Consider the following 13,906-nt stretch of genomic DNA (forward strand, 5'->3'; position numbering starts at 1 on the left):
ATCTCCTAGGTACACTAGAACTGGAGGTCGTCTGAAGGAGTGTGGGAGGCGTAAGTGTAGTGAGGAGTTAGTAGAGGGTTGAGGCGAGCGGAGAGGGATGAGGGTGAGGGTTGTGTTGCTTCCTGGCTCCTGGTTCTAAACTTCACTAAGTTTAAGATTAGGGTTGTAACGGTAAACCGGTATACCGGTATAAACACCGTTGTCAATTTCATTTTGCTTCAATAACCGTTACTGTGTTTGTAACGGTAAACCGAGTGAATACACTTCAATTTATGCATTGCAAATAGGGCTGGGCTGGCTGTGTGTTGTTCACTGACCCTGGGGGACTGCAGGAGGTGGAGTTTGCCTGGGCCCAGGCTGGGCTGGCTTCAGCAAGCCTGTTTTTGTTTTTCAAGTGTACTGCAGTGCACTTCAATTAATGCATTGCAAATAGGGCTGGGCTGGCTGTGTTGTTCACTGAACCTTGGGGGCTGGAGGTGGTGGAGTTTGCCTGGGCCCAGGCTGGCTTCAGCAAGCCTGTTTTTGTTTTCCACGTGTACTGCAGTGCACTTCAATTAATGCATTGCAAATAGGGCTGAGCTGGCTGTGTTGTTCACTGAACCTGGGGGACTGGAGGAGGTGGAGTTTGCCCGGACCCAGGCTGGGCTGGCTTCAGGGAGCCTGGATTCCCTGGAGGAGGTGGAGTTTGCCCGGGCCCAAGCTGGGCTGGGCTGGCTTCAGCAAGCATGGGAGTGGGAGGAGGTGGAGTTTGCCCAGGCCCAGGCTGGGCTGGCCTTAGCAGTCTGGGAGTGAAGGAGGTGGAGTTTGCCGAGGCTCAGGCTGGGCTAGGCTGGCCTTAGCAGCCTGGGAGTGAAGGAGGTGGAGTTTGCCCGGGCCCAGGCCGAGGCCGGAACATTCCTGAATCGTGCACGTGTCACTGTTTGGGCTGCATACCCTGCTGTCACACTTCCAAACTCTACGTGCTGTGCCTGTGCCACGGATTTCCAAGGTTCTAAGAAGGTAAGCAGCCCCCAAACCAGGACCGCTATCCTCTTTTTCTTCCCTCCCTTCTCATGGCCTTCTTTCCCTCTGTCCTGCTTCTCCCCCTTTGTTCAAATCTAGTGCTGTATGATTAATGCCCCCTTAATACGTGTGATTGCTACTTAAATGTGTTGTCATTATCTATCTACTATTATTTGAAATTCTATATTTTTAAACAATTGAACCGATTTGGGTGCATCACGCAAGGAAATTTGGCTGTCATACTAAGTTGTCAGCACCAGCTCGTAACAAACTGTCCCCTGAGCTGCACGCTTCATAGACTGATAATGAAGGACATGTTGTTTAATGAGCAGGTCGTAAATAGAAGAGGGTTCTTCTAGTGCTGCGGGAGAAAAAAGAATGGCATTGCAGTTGGAAGCACGAGAAGGGGTGTGTGTGATAGTGTCCCAAACTGAGCTAAAGGAGATGTGCCTATTGAGTTGCAATTAAGTGGTACGAGGGTGGACTTCCTACTTTAGGGTTCATACATTCACCAATGTTCCCAATAGTTGGGGTGACTGACAGTCTGTCAGGTTCTGAGACCTGTTGTCTGTACCACATGCAGTGGTCGAAGTGTGCAGGAGCAGTGCTCCCATGCTTTTCTTTTTTGCATTTCACTGTTCCTATACTTTTATTTTGTAAAGAAACCGCTCCGGAATGGTTTCTTTTTTAAATAAAAGTATAGGAACTATTAGAAAGTCCGCGTCTGCTGTCTGACCCGGGTAAGGGTCGTGATGTCTCAGCTGTGCCTGTGCTTTTCTACATTAAATGCATGCGACCACTAGTGCGCAGGTCGTGTTGGAGTAAAGCACTCACTTTATGTGCCTGAGTTTCCCTGAAGTCTGCAGAGTGACACAGAACCTCTTAAGATTCTGCTGCTAGTGTGCGATTTCAGCACACCACAGGGCACCTCACACTTAAAGGTAAGCCAGCCTTATAATTAACCAGTCGTTTCATCCCTGGGCCTGGCCAAGTTCTATGGCAATCTGTCAGCAAACGCACGAATGTTCATTTTTATTTTTGCATTTCATTACCGTTGGGTCCCACATGTCATATGAACAGAGATCTTTGCATTGCCAATGCCAATACTACGGTCATGAAATGCAAAAGTTAAAAGCTCAGTTGACATGTGTTTTTTTTCTCCATTACTTGAAAACCCGTGTTTCAATTCAGTTGTGTTGCTGTGGTGGGCGGGAGCGGTGCTCCTATACTTTATTTTAAACGTTTTACTTTTCCCATGCTTTTATTTTAAAAAGAAACCAATCCGGAATGGTTTCATCTTAAAATAAATGTGTAGGTAGAAGTTGAAATTTGCACCTCAATGCATGAATGCACTGCACTCAACATTCCCTTAAACATCAGGTGTCTTGTTTGGGGTTTTGAATTGCGTGTGGGAGGGAGTGGGACGATGGGGTTTGGGGGAGCGTGGTTCAAGTCAGCAGGAAGCATAGCTACACTACTTCTTTTCGCACACTTCGACCACTGATCCATCCTCCCTTACTTGTCTCTTGAGAATGGTTTTCGTTTAGAGACCTGTATTTATATAAGTGATTTGTTTTTGAATGAGCATCATGGTTACTTTTGGTGTTAAGTGATTGCCGTGTGTGGCCTTGCAAGGCAGTAACAAGCCTGTGCAATAAATAGTACGTTCTAATTTCAATTATGTTGTATGACAAAAAGTGTTGTCGTCCAGTGTGTGGCCAGGCACTGCTCCTCGGTCTCTAATGGCAGATTGCAGTTGCTGGTGCTAGGCAGTACTTTGCACCCTCGGGTACTAGTGCCATGTAGGATTCCCTGTTGTGTTTGCTGGTGCCTGGGACTTAGTCCCTGGTGCCTTTCCCCTGATGACAGGGAAAACTCGAAAACGTGATTCTCTTATCAGGTAAAGCTCCCTCTCTTTGCCCATACTATGTAATTTGTTAGTCCCTTTTGCATCTTGTGGGGGGCTGTACCACTATACTCGGGCAGACACAATATTGCTCTGGTCTTTACACGGTAGGATTCTTTGCTAATTATTCTCCTGTTTGATTACCAAATTCCTTGCAGAACTGTTGGTGTCCACCATGCTTATAAACACACGTGCGCACTATACTGCAATAACCGCGGTATACCGTCATTTCAAATGAAGGTTATCATACCGTCAAAAAATCAATATCGTGACATCCCTATTTAAGATGCAGACCATTGTCATGCAGCAGAGATTGCATTAATCAAATTGCTTTCCCACAGATGGTAGTGCAAAGGATTTTCAAGATTGCTTGTCGTAAATTAGCCCAAGTATCTGGTGCACAGTTTTTAATCGGTTTCTATTATTGTTCATTTCTTTCAAAGTGGCTGGTTGAAAAACCTAGTCTTTAGCAGTTTCCTGAAAGTCAGGTGGTTCACTTTAAGGCAGAGAGGTTTGGGTAGGGGGTTCTGCAGTTTTGTGGCCAGAACTGAAAGTGAGTATTCTCCTTGCCGTTTATTCATGAAGTTGGGGACTAGTACTAGTCTAGTACTGCTCGAACTAAGTGTTCTGGAAGGAGTGTAGTGTTGAAATTTACTTCTAAAGGAGGAAAGGCCCCCCTCTGTGGGATGAGCAGTAGGCGATGCACTAGGTTTTAAAATGAATCCTTTTTTTGATGGGTGGCCAGTGGAGAATATGTAATGCCAGCATATGATGTTCAAATTGCTTCATTCTGAGAAGTAGTCTTACTGCTGCATTTTGGTATCTTTGAAGTTGCCTCATTAGGTAATCCAAGTTAGAGGTTGTTTGCATAGTCTAGTTTGGATAATATTAGAGAAATTATGAAATACGGTAAGATGCGATGTAGCATGCAGAGCTGGAAGAAACAGCTTCTGACAATGCTTTTGACTTGTGGGTCAAGAGTGAGGATGTTGTCCATTATTGTTCCAAGATTCCTTATTATGGAGAATGATGAACGCCAAGTCTAGACCCCCAGTTTCACAACAGCACGACCCTGACCACAGCTATTTGTCTTATCCGTTAAGGAATCACTGACAAATCAAGGTGGTCTACTATCTACATGTGAGCCAGTGACGTGGATGGTGGTGAGGGGCAAGGAAAGGGCTAAGTGTGTGGCAAGGCCAGCACTCTGGATTTGTCAAGAAGGGGAGAGGGTGAGGCCTGCCTCAAAGAAACCGAGTTAGTACTCACTGTAAGGGGGCTGCTGGCCACAGAGAGAACCCCTAATTCCTGCCTCCCAGCCTGGTGCCTAAATGTTTCTGTACAGACCACTAACTACTCATGCCTTGTCTTTGCAAGGTACTTGCCAGTCTTCTCTTGTTCCTCAAAGGCAGATCGTGCAGGAAGACAAAGACCAGCAAACAGAAATGAATGAGCGACTAGAGCAAGTGCGAGAGACATATAGAGGCAAACGTCTTACATGGCAGACAGCACCACAAGCGGCCACAAACAAAGGGCAGAGAAACCGCTTTCCTGCATGAGTGGAATGCAACTGCCTAGGGGATCCCCTACATCATACAAACGAGCTAATATGACACCCTGATGGCCCCTATACCACTAGGGACCAGACAAGGAGGCCTACCCACCCTCCCTCCCGGAACTCACAGTGACATACCACAGAACATACTCTGCAATACAAAGAGGAGCACAGACATTCCTGGATGTCAGACCATTACGTGTCAAACCAGTGCTGGGAAAATGGGTGGCTCCTAGTTCCCTTCTTCTACATTTTTGCTGCACATACACCTCAGGGGTGGGAAAGACAGTGCCTAATTGGCCAGGGAAAGTTGCCCGGTCCTCATGGAGGTGGGAGGGCTTGAGCAGGGGGGGAAGAAGTGTGATCATGGGTGTGGTCAAAGGTGGAGGCGAGGATGACCAAGAGACCAGAAGGAGGAAGGATGGAGTTGGTTTCTTGTGGAGGAGATTTGTGGAGCAGGTGAGGTATTGGCTTAAGAGTGGAAGTGGTTCTGCAGTGTAAGTGTGCGTGTTTGCATTACAAGCAAGTTGAGAGGTTACACATCAGAGGGACAGAAGATTAGTGGGAGGAGTAAGGCAGATGGCTGCAGTACTACGAGTAGAATGTAGATGTGTATGTGTACAGAAAAATATTTTGATGCAACAAATACTGAATTTTATTTACATCCATTAAACCACATAAATGACAACAATTTGCAAAAAAAGGCAATGGCACAGGTAAACACATTTAAATGGAAAAGCCGGCCAAATAAAAGATAAAAGTGAAAATAAAAAAGAGTGAAGGATCAGTTATGAGACCGTGATTACGAAAGCAGTAACAATGATGCACACACAATCATTTGAATAAAGACATTTGTTTTGTATAAAACAAGTGACAACAAAATACATTCAACCAATGATACAAAAGTTGTTGTCTAATTATTGGAAGAGAGCTACTTCATCTGTTTTATATTACCATCTTTAGTATTGTAACATAGTCTTTGTGGAGTTTCCAGTCAATATTGGAAACCAGTCTTTGTGGAGGATCCAGTCGCCTCGTCCTTTGAAGTACAGTAGTACAGAATAAGCGGCACAATCCCCAGGAAAAACAATGACTGGTTTCGACGTACAAAGCCTAACGTGCCACATCTTCCTCATGGTAGATCTCATGAAATACAGGAATATGATTATGCCCCACAGAATATCGGAAAACGACTATTGCTGCACTCACAAACCTTTACAAAAGGACTATATGGGTTCCCTCCACTGAGCCGGCTCATTCTTCTTCATAGAATTATTGTGTAGAAGGTGGCATGACAGGATCAGCCTACATCCAACACAGTATGTCCTTGGCACTATCCCAATTCCCATTAGAACACTAATCCTAGGAGAGAGTAAGTCCCGGAAGGAGTTTAGACAACCAGCATCTGAGTGTACCATTTGTAGTCCAAGACAGTTTTTAGACAGTAGGGGTAATCATTCCCTAGCACTAAAGATGGGGTTACTGGTGCCTGGGTTTGGGAGGAGGGTCAAACTCAGGCAAAAGAGACAGGAACAACCCTAGCTCCCACAAATACAAAAATGACATACCCTTGAATTGTATCTACAGCTCGGAGTGTTTTTTGTGCAATATATGAAGTGTGGTGGGCACTCAAAGGAGGTGAGTAGCAACATATTGATGACTGAGCTATATGGCCAAGATAAGGTTTTGAGTGTGGAGTACTGGAAGAGGATTGAGTTAAGGGATGGAGCAAAAGCAGAAAAGAGATCTGAAAGTTAATTGTAAGGGACAAGGTGGGGCCTTGTGGGTGAGGTACAAGGGATAGACACATGATGGCGACGTGCAAAGAAAATAGGGTAAATTAGAAAGGTGCAACTCTTGATAGGTAGTTTAGCAGATTGAGTTACATTTGCTGAGATCAGTGATTAACCTGTATGTCACTGCACCAGATTGCGTGGCTGACTCTGATGCTTTCTTTTTCTGACAAAGTGATGCATGCTTGCTTTTTTAAGCATGTTCATCTAATAGAGTGTGTCTTCTATTTTGTCAGATTACTTTATCATGTGACTTGATGCTTTGAAAGACAGATTTATTGAACCATGTACTAGTTTAGCCGTTCAATGTGATTTGTTGGTTCGAAAACTAAGCCTAGAACAGCCAAAGATGACATCTGTGATCTAAATGTAAATTCTGAACGTAGAAACCAGACATCAAATCTTGTCTGTCACACTTCACATGTTATGTGATCCTGAGAAAAACACCTTATCTTTCTGTGACTTATTTTTCTTAACGGTTAAAATTTCATTCGCCCAGCAGTGATTTCATTCTGTTTGTGCTGTGTGTATGTAAGTCTTGCATATGGGTTTGTAATCTATAGTGTTACTCCATAAATTAAATGCCCACTAGTGGGGAGGCAGGATGCCTGGTGTGGGTCTTATGTTGGGTGGCTGTAGGTAGGGTGTCAGATATGGGTTTGTTGTGGGTGGAAAGATAAGTATCCAGCTATGGTTTTTTTTCATGATAGCTGTCAATTTGCAAACTGAAACACCAAGAAACCTTGGCTCAAATCCCAACATTCCAATTTGACCAAATTATATTATCCTATGTTTGTTATATAAGGGAGGTTTTCTGGGGCACAGGTCTCTAAGAAACCACAGCAAAATGATATGTTGTATACTGTCCTCAAATGACACAACAAAAGTGACATTTCACACATGTTTGTGTGTGTGTATTTATATGATTTCCTTTTGAGAACGTGTGTGTAGGTGGGGGTGAGGATGGTACTGAGTTTACTTGCGCTGGGTGTTGTGGTCGATGCATTGTCGACTTTGGGCAGTGCACCATGGGCAACTAAACTGTGCTTGCGCACTTGCCCCTCCAGGCGAAACGTTTCCAGTCCTTCCATTAATCTCTGAGGTCTGGTGGAGGTTTGTGCTGCGGATTGGAGGAACTGACATTGGGGTGCAAACATTTGGGCTGAGGATAGGTCGCCTCTGCGGCTTGTGTCCCAGATTTTGAAAGTATCCACAAATATGAGGTCATCCCACAAAATAATTTAGTACATGGATCACTGGGAATCTAAAAACAAACACAAGCAAACGATTGCGATGCTGGACATGCTTTTGAAGGGACAGGGCCTCCTTGTCCTACCACTTGTCTGTTGGTGTTTTCTGTGTTTTTTATGCACAGGTGTCCAGTTCCGACCCCTGGCAATGCAGCTCTTAATTTTTACCTGTTGGTGAACGGAACCCATGGGATACCCCGAGGGCTCCAGGAGTAGGTGTACACATGTGTACGCCTAGTGTATATTTTTGGACACGTGTGTTTCCCACAGAACAGAGTATGGCCTGGTGGCAGCTACATGCTAACTTGGTACTGGCTGTGGACATCCTTCATTTTTGAAATATCCAGGCCCTGCCATAGGAATTGATGGATTCCATCACAAAGGCAAGATGGCCACTGGTGGCCTCTTAGTTTCCTTTGCCTTTTCCCTTGTTTATCAAAGTCCTGAGAAGCCCTGGCTCTGTTCCCTTCCCCTGAATGGCTGTTGGGTGGAAGGACCATATATGGCCTGAGGCTGCCTCCTGCCAGACTGGCTGGAGCCTTCCCATGGGCTGCTTGTTGTGGATACACGGTTGGGGTGGAGCCTGCATGAATGGAGTGAGTAGTCAATATGCATTCTGTTTTGTGGATGTCTGGTTTTGGTTGTGTGACACAATGCCTGAGCCAGCCCTGACTGAAACTGGAATGAATGCAGTGTAGTGCTCTGAAAGGCTGGGGAGTAGCCTCCAATCGTCATCCTGTGTTGTGGGTGTCTGGTTGCTTTTGAATGGCCTGAATGCCTATGAGCCTGATTGGGTGCTTCCTGCATGAATGCACTTGTGTGTGATTGGCTGGCTTATCATGAGTGAATGGAGAGTGTTTTGTATAACCGGGGACCTTACATTCACCTCGTTGTCAGAAGCTGTAGTCATCTTAATCTTGCATCCTGAGGTCCAACGGGAGGAAGAAGTCTGTGGCTGCAAATGTTCAAGTAGTCCAAAGGCTGCTGTGTTGACTCAAGGACTGAACCAGAGAGGACCTGCATAGGCAACCCCTTCACGTAGCTATGAAGGAACATTGTGCAACTGCTGCTCTTTACACGAAGTATCCTGGAAGCCAGTCCTGTGTGCCTGCCTTCCAGAGAAGGGATCTTTGTGGGTCCAGAAGAGGAGTGCCTGGACATCTTGAAGCCAATAAGTCCTTCTGTGTGGTCCATAAGAGTGTTGGTGGCTGCTGGAAGCCAAGCTGCTGAGAATTGCCTGGAAGATGGGGGGTACCCTGGCATAGTGCTGCCCGACACACAGAGATGCCAAAGTTCCAATCATCTGAAGAAATCTTCAAGGGGAAGCTCTGCCGCATCATCTTGTCACTTTTCCATGCTGGAGAAGATCCAGAGTTTCTGTCTGCAGAGGAGTGTCCGCCGTTGAGTTTTCTGCCACCAAACTCCAAAGTAGACCTGAGAGTCCAGACTTGGTGAAGGTCATCAGCAGTCCAGTCCAGTGGTCGTGTCCAGGTCATCAGAAGCCTTGCCATAGTCTGTGCTGCTACTGCAGCACCAAAGGGGCGCGAACCGCGAAATCCCAAATCCCAACACCTACTTCTACCACCACACCTTTCACCACTGAAAGTCATCAATGACCACCAAGGACTTATCTCTTTCACCAAGCCCTTGTCGAGGTCCATAGCAAGTTTCATCTTTGTGGGACATCCACAGCCCGTGTAGCAACTTCACATCGGAGACCACCACGACAGACCTGCATTGCTGACTTTCGGAACCTGCTTGGTTCCCTTTTTCTTCTCGCCATCGACATCCTAGCAACTTCTTCTTCCATGGGGTGGGGGGGGTCCATCCTGAGGGGTCTCATCGAGTAAAGCCAATTAACTCGACCACTTTGCCTGCCAAGGCACCCAAGGTACTGTGACAAAGAATAGCATCTTCCATCCTCGGGATTCATCCAGGGGTCTGTCAGAATCCCCCTTACCACACCAGAGGATGGTAATCGTGGTACTGGCAACTGAACAGCTCACCTTGCTTTGTAAGAAGACGAGCAGCAGAAAGGTAATGAAAGTCGATAGACACGAGATGTCTCCTCCTAAGCGAAACAAAAACCCAGGTAAGTAATACTCAGAATGAAAGACGAGATTAAAGCACAACACCACAGGAGAGGGCATATGTCTTGCCACTGCAGAAAATCTGAGAGTCAGCAATAATCCACAAGAGTCAGTAGAAATCCAGGAAGCCTGTACCCGCCGGCACGAGGCCGCTGGAAAAGTCAGCGTTATACTGTAACAATCCTCCTATGCCCGATGGCACGAGTACGCCTATCCAATTAGATCCGTGCCAGGAAAATGTCTCTAGTCTGTGTAATATCAGAGAGAAGGAAGGAACCAGTAAGTAAACGGTCCGAGGCAGTCCCAAAGGTGGTCCAGCTAATGTGTAGAATGAAAGGATACCGAGGATACGGGGAAGCAGTCCGAGTCGGTATCAGAGCGGGAAGATGGAACCAAACGCAAGGCAATAAGGAGTCCGTAAAGCGAGAAGCAAGGTCGTAGCCAGGTGGTCAAGGTGGTCAAGGTAAGCAAGAGGTCAGGCAAAGCACAAAGTCGGTACACAGGAATCAAAACACACAAGATACAGAGTAGCTACTTGAGCTACTTGAGAAGAATCAGAAGTGGCAAACTCCTGGAAGGGGGGTTCTTAACCCGTCCGGAGTCGGCTGACGCTACAGCATGCGGCTTCGGCCATCCTGCGTTCCAGCGTTTCCACCGCAACCCTCAGCTGGAACGAAACGCAACCCTTCAGGCGAAGGGCTTAGTTGAAAACCATGAAGAGGACCACAAAGGTGGCGAAATGGAGCGTTTTGCTGACCTGGAACTACGCACAACATTAGTTCGCCTGGCATAGCTAGTGGAACGTGCAGTAGTCGATACTCCAGGATCAAGTGGGTTAGTACGGGGAGTTGAAGAAGACTGGGGTTTCCTGACAGGGTCCCAGATTTGTCTTGGATCCTGTTCACCTGTGGCTTCCCAGGTACTTTGGGGTAGTGGGATCTGTAGAAAGAGAAACAGACTATTAATTAACATATTTGGACTGGGCTATAATGTACAACATAATGTTTACTGTAACCTTTCCTTTCAGGTTGCCGAGGTGGGGGGATCCTCACACAGGATTTCATTTTCATCCTGAAGAAAGCATTCTGCCTATGCTCTAATTATTACCTGTCTAACTACAGTAATGTTTTATGAAGTTAGCCCTTGCCTAGTAATTTAAATGCTTTTTAATAACTTTCAGCAGTTGGTTCATTACAATTGAATTGAAAGGTAACAGTGGTAGCACATAGAACTGTACATATATATAAAGTTAAGTTACCTGCATTGCTTTCTAGTACAAAGTGAGTCATATTTATTTATGTATATTTACCTGACCTTTATATATGTATCTCTCTCTCTCGGCCCGCGGTAGTGGCAGTGTAGTTATGGTTAAGTTGCTAAACTCATAGGAAGAGCACTTTTCGGCGGCTTATAACTTTGCTCCCCCTGGAGGAATCCTCACCAAACTTTGCAAAAAAAAAGTATATGGTTGGCTCTGAATTTTCTTCACCAAGTTGGGCGAGGTTTCGTGCAGGGGGGCAAAGTTATAGAGGGGTCCCACATTTTCTTTTTCCATAGACTGAACGGGAAAAACTTTGCGCATGGCTACAGGCCGAACCGCTGGATGGATTTTCACCAAATTTGCAGCAGGAGCGGGGGCTTCGGTCAAAAAGCGTTCTTTTGTGTGTTTGGTGGAAATCTGACCAGTATTTTCTTGCAAAATACTGAAATGCACGTCCCAAAAAATGAGTGATATCTGGGTCCGGTCCTTGGACCCATTTCCCTGTTCACTCAGCGGACAGAAGTGTCATTGGCTCGCGGTACGGCGTGTTGTCGGAGAAGTTTGGACACGGCCGGTGGTTGGCTAGATGGAAGCGTGCTGTGCGTCAACATGTTTTGGGAAAGCCGCCATGGTGTATCGGAGGACAGTGCAGCAGCGGAAGGTTCTTGAAAATGTACCGTATGCAATGTGTTGGCGACAATAAGGGAGGGAACGGGTGGGGGAGGGAGAAGTGGTTCATGTGACATATGTAGGAGAGTACCTTGTATGGCGATTGGAGGCAGCTGTCGCAACGGCCCCATAGCTTCTGTCGCAACCTGTTTGCCGCGACCTCTTTTCGTGGTGACTGGTGGCAGGTCAGTTGCAGAAGGGGAGTGGATTGCACATGACATAGGTTGGGTGGGAGCGCGGGTGGCTGTGCGCTGCGGATGGAATGCAGTATTTGGGCACATGGTGTCATGCATGGGTGAATGAAGGTGCAGTGTGTCTGTGGAAGGATTAGACTATTGGGTGCATGGCCAAAGGTCGTAGGCCATAGGGCATGCACTCAGGAGTGTAGGGCTGCAACATACCCACTGCTGGAACGCATGTTTGACTCTACATCCGGTAGAGTGTGGTGCTCGCATAGTGTGGTGTGTGCAGATTGGTTGCAGTAGGGCCAGTGTTGCAAACTGAATGTGGGTAGGTTGGCAGTGACACAGTACTTTGTGAATGGAAGTGGGTACGCCCATAGTATGTGAATGAAAGTGCACAGGGGTGCAGGAGAGAGTGTGTTTGTACATTATATTAACTGTTGCAATTTGTTGCTGCATAACTCCATGGCGGTGCGCAGGTTGGGTAGGAGTGGTGGTAGCAGTGGTGTGTATGTGGATGGTCGTAGTTGGTGACATGCATGGTGGCATTACGTTGCTGTGGGTGTGTTCAAGGCCTATGGTGTGTGCAGATTTGTTGAAGTAGGCACAATGTTGTCAAAATGTTGTGGTTAGTAACGCAATACTTTGTGAATGACTGTGGGTAGGAGTGGTGAAGGCTGTGGTATGTTTGTGGATTCTGCTAATTGCAACCTGTTTTCGTGAATGGGTGTTTTATGGTGTGGGGGAGTTGGGGTGAAGTGCTGCTACCTACGTATGTTACGTTTGTGCATAACGTTAGCTGCCCACATGGGCGGTATATTAGCTGTTGCAATTTGTTGCTGCATAGCTCCATGGCGGTGCACAGGTTGGGTAGGAGTGCTGGTAGCAGTGGTGTGTATGTGGATTGTCGTAGTTGGTGACATGCATGGTGGCATTACGTTGCCGTGGGTGTGTTCAAGGCCTAAACTACTGGGTGCATGGCCGAAAGGGCGTAGGCCATGCCTCAAGAGCCTAGTCCTTGAGGACACCCACGGCAGTAATGCATTTTCAACTGCCTCAGTTAGAGGGTGGTGACATGTAAGGAATGGTTGTGGAGCACATTTCAGCCGTTATAGGCCAGTGTTGCAAACAGAATGTGGGTAGGTTGGCAGTGGCACAATACTTTGTGAATGGAAGTGGGTACGCCCATAGTATGTGATTGAAAGTGCAGGAGAGAGTGTTTTGTTTGTACATTATGGTAACTGTTGCAATTTGTTGCTGCATGGCTCCATGGCAGTGCACTGTGGTTGGAGATGCTGCAGTGAAAAGTCACGCAGTGTGGGCACTGGGTGCAGTGTTTGCATACTGTCCGTATGGTATTGGGTATGGTTGAAGGGCAGCTTATATGTGCTTGGATAGTGTGCTGTGTGCACAATTCATGCAGTATGGGCAATGTTGTAAATATTTTGTGGTTAATTTGGCAGTAACACAATACTTTCTAAGTGGAAGTGGGTAAGACAATAATATGTGAATGAAAGGGCGTAGGGGTGTCAGAGGCCGTGTAATGTTTATGCATTATGGTATACTGTTGCATGTAACGCTGTGCATGTTCATTGCAGTGTGGAGGTTGGTCAGGAGGCTGGTGCCAGTGGTGCATATGTGCATAGTGGTAGTTGCTGACATGCTGACATGCATGGTTGCATTATGGTATGGGGAATGTGTGCAAGGAGCACACCCACTGGAGCAATGCAGGTTTGACAGTGCATGAGGCACAGGGTGGTGATCTTTGTAGAATGGGTGTGGAGCACATTGTCGACGTGCTACAGAACCACAAGTGAGTTGCAAAGCGCGTATTGTTTGTTTCATGGCTGTCGTGGTAGTTGCAACATGCTGCAGTATTTGGTGTGCAGCAGGAGATGGTGCAGTGAGAAGTTGTGTAGTGTGGCCACAGGGTGCAGTGTGTACGTAATGTGAATATGGTGGTGGGTATGGTTGAAGTGCAGCTTATATGTGGTCGGTTACTCTGCTGTGTGCAGATTTATTGAATTAGGCCCAATGTTGTGAAGCTGTTGTGCATAGGTTGGCAGTGACGCACTACTTTGTGAATGGCAGTGCATAGGGGTGATGCAGGCTGTGGTATTTTTGTGGATTCTGCTAAGTGTGACACGTTTTCGTGAATGGGTGCTTTATGGTGTGGGGGAGTTGGTAGAAGTGCTGCT

At 46.6% G+C, this 13,906-nt stretch overlaps 1 protein-coding gene across 4 annotated transcripts in view; it reads left to right on the plus strand.

Moving 5' to 3' along the window:
• BCAS3 (BCAS3 microtubule associated cell migration factor) overlaps positions 1-13,906 on the plus strand; it is a 3,943,855-nt gene that overhangs the window by 1,016,109 nt on the left and 2,913,840 nt on the right. The gene's annotated exons all lie outside the window — the stretch shown is intronic.

This window comes from Ambystoma mexicanum, chromosome 9 (genome assembly GCF_040938575.1).
Source record: "Ambystoma mexicanum isolate Mex_15411 chromosome 9, UKY_AmexF1_1, whole genome shotgun sequence".
NCBI lineage: Eukaryota > Metazoa > Chordata > Amphibia > Caudata > Ambystomatidae > Ambystoma > Ambystoma mexicanum.